Below are 3,751 nucleotides of genomic sequence, written 5' to 3' on the forward strand. Positions count from 1 at the left end.
ACCATCTTTATGATAAGCACAAATTGTTTTAATTCCATACACCCAAATTGATTATTGTTTTAAAATGATAACCAAAATGCAAATTTGGTTGCCTAATAAAGTCTCCTAATATTATGGAAAATGAGAACCAAGTTCTATTCTTGAGAGGCTGAGGAAACAATGAGATATGACTTTGCTTTGGGGTAAAATGAAACCTATATTCCTACATTTTATATTTTAAATACTTACATTTCCTAATCATTTTTTTAAAATGTTATTAAGTAGATCCACCAAAATGCCATAGCATTAAGAGTATTTAAAATTTATTATTTGTTTATTTAATTATTCATTGTCTTAATTATTGTTGACATCTATAAAGTAATGTTTTTTTCTCTATTTTTACTGTGAACTAGATCCATCACAATAATTCATTGGAAAGAGTGGATTTGAATATCATCAATATTGTTATGAATATGTTGCACTATAATTCAGAACTCCATTTTTCAAATGTTAACGCTATCTAACCTGACCTAAAACATATAAAAAACTACAATAAATTAATCTCTATCTCACACACAAACACAAACTCCAAATTTGACTTAAATATCACGAAATGAGGCCTTTAGAATAGATATCAAAACTTTGATTCTAGTAAAAAAAATGAGAGTCTATTGAAGTATTCATTTTCAAACTAAAAAAACAACTACATCTTCTTATACCATTGAAACAACATTAAATACATAGAATGTAAACATAAGTCAATTGATTATTTATTCGTAACAAAAGTGGTTCCTTTAAATCAATCAAAATATATACAATACCAATACCAATCCATATATCTAGCACAACTTATAAATTTTTTTTGTAAGTTAAAGCTTTCTATTACTCAAAAATCAAAGATACATGATTTTGCGAAATTTCTCCCTCAGGAATTCGATCCTCCTTAAAACACTACTCATGTCGAAACTAGGATTGGAAATCCCCATACAAACCCAAGTGCATAAGTTCCCATACATGGCCATACACTATGGCCGACACCTATTCAACTAACCCACAAAAAGTACCATAACTGACAAATTTATCAACAAAACTAAGACCATCATAAATGCCATAACCGACTCAAAAACAACAAATGCGTAGCAGTACGTCAGAACCAAAAAATATACAGACAAAAGCTAAGTCCATTAGAAAAGAAAAAAGCCTTGCTAACGAGGAAAAATTTAAACATAAAAGCCATCCTATTGCAAAGTTGACCATCTAAATCACTAATCATTTTCCAAAGAGGAGACTGTCACAAGAGCCCTCACACTTGAACCTGGTGGATCCAACATATCATCTCTTTCATATTCACAAGTTATATGTCCCTCCACACATGCTAGGAGAAAGTCAATCATGTCCAGGCATAAGCGTTGATTTCTAACCGTCCTTTTAATGTCTTCCAAGGTGGTAAAGACATTATACCGTTCCACTTTCTTGTCTTTCAAGACCAAACCCAACAAAGTCTTCATTTGCCAATACAAAGCCACATAATTCAGATATTGTGTCTTTCTGCCCCTTGTGTGCCCTGTGTCAGGAACCGATGACGACATTTCCTCCATGATTTCAAAATCGAAACAGGATTCTCCCTCAACCCTCGCTTAACTATCAAACTTATGAATTTATTTCCTTGTATCTAGCGGAACAACATTGAAATTGGTGGCAATCAAGTCGTGAGCGAAGAGTCTCGCTCCTCTCTGTCATCATGGTGCATTTCCACCACCCCCTATCTACAACGCAATTTTTGTCTCAACGACATAACTAAGACCTAAGGGGTACACCTGGAGCACCCACTATAAATTCATGTTCCTACAAATAAACAAAGAAAAAATCATAGACACCCACTGCAGGACCGAGACTTCAACCCACTAAATCATCCCCGAAACTCAATACACAAACCTTAGACTTGCCAAAGGCACCTGTTGAAATAAGTAACTACGTTCAGTCTTCATTATGACATATGTAATCTTGATTTTTATGTATTTAATGAAAAGATAAATAAAATTGTTATTGTTATTCTTGAGGCATGGGTTTCATGCTCAAGGGAAATTTATTTTTAGGTCAAGCACCCATTGAGTGCTTCCAGGTTTGTCATAAAGTCAATTGAGTCATTGTCATGTATTGAAGACCCATTTGGGCATGTTACATATTGTAAAGAAAATTGATTTGAGTCAAAAGACCCTCCAAGACTTTGTCATGGCACAAAGATCAAGTCGACCTACATGAAGGGACAAGTTGGCCTAAAGATAGCAATTCGTACCCATTAGAGGAAATTTCAGCCTAAAAGTGGCCTCCTAAGGAAAAAATATAAAAAAAAATAGTTAAAATAATAAAATAAGAGTTATGAATTTTGGAGGGAAAAGAATAAAACTATTTTTTTTAATTGTATTTTTGGCTTATCTCCTTATAGGTTTACTCAAATTTCAAGTGTAGACACTCGTTAGATGCAGAATTAAATTCCACATCCAACAAGTACCCATTATGCATACTTTTGAGAAGACCCACATTGATAAAAATTGAATATACATTAAAAAGGCGTGTTGAAACACGTCTTTTTAATGTATCTTCAATTTTTATCAATGTGGGTCTTCTCAAAAGTATGCATAATGGGTACTTGTTGGATGTGGAATTTAATGCTGCATCCAATGAGTGTATACACTTAAAATTTGATCAAACGTATAAGGAGATAAGCCGAAACTACAATTTAAAGGAAAAAAAAAGTACTTTTTTCTTCTTTTCCCTCCAAATATTTACATGTACCTCTTCTTAAATTTAAAGGATTTTGATTGGTTTACATATTATGACATGGACATTACGTGAAAATTTCATGGGCACTTTTAGGCTAAAATTTCCTCTAATGCCCTCAAAAGCCTATATATAAGAAGAAACTCGACCTCATTTGGAAATACTCTCAAGCAAGTTTGGTTTCTTTAAGATAGAAGCTAGAAAAGCACAAAGAAGAAGAACAAGAACAAGATCGAAGTTTTGGGCCTCTCTTTCTCTCTCTCTTTTGTTAAGGTTTTTACAGTTACTGAGCAAGACAAAATTCTAAAACTGCATCGAAGCTATGAAGCTGCAAGGTTGAAGTTGTGAAGTTGCTTTTAGGTCGAAGCTGTGAAGTTGCAAGGTCAAAGCTGTGAAGCTACTTTTAGGTTGAAGCTGTGAAGCTGCGTCAAGATCAAAGTTGTAGGTAGAAGTTGCATAAATTGTTGCTAGGGTCAAAATTGTTGGAAGGTCAAATTTTTTTGTTGGAAGCTGTGCAAATAAAGAAGGAAGGTTGACTTGGTATTGGAGGAGTCTTGATCAAGGGTCATAGGTCTTCAAATTAGTTAATTGAATATTTTATAAGAAGAGAAGAATTCTTTTGTGTTTTCCTCTCATGTGGAGAGGGTTTGGCCCTAGTTGATTTCTTATATCTTGACTACTCTTGTCTCACTGTTTTTTATGGTTTGGTAGTTGTTTGATGAAAATAACACAATAATAATGAAGATGAAAAAGAACCTAATCAAGAAGATGAAAAATAACCTAATCAAGATAAGAAAAAATACGTCACAAACAATTATCAAAGTAAGAGAAAACACATAATCAAGCTACCCTAGATTTCTCAACATGGTATCGGAGCTAAGGTGATAAGACAAGGAAATACAACTTAAAGAAGGATACTCAAGGGTTGAAGCACTAGAATATCGTCAAGAGCATCAATTGTCAAGAAGTTAAAAGGATCGAAGTAATTTTG

This window comes from Pinus tabuliformis, chromosome J (assembly GCF_031772625.1).
Source record: "Pinus tabuliformis cultivar Carrire ecotype Pingquan chromosome J, CPIR1, whole genome shotgun sequence".
Lineage (NCBI taxonomy): Eukaryota > Viridiplantae > Streptophyta > Pinopsida > Pinales > Pinaceae > Pinus > Pinus tabuliformis.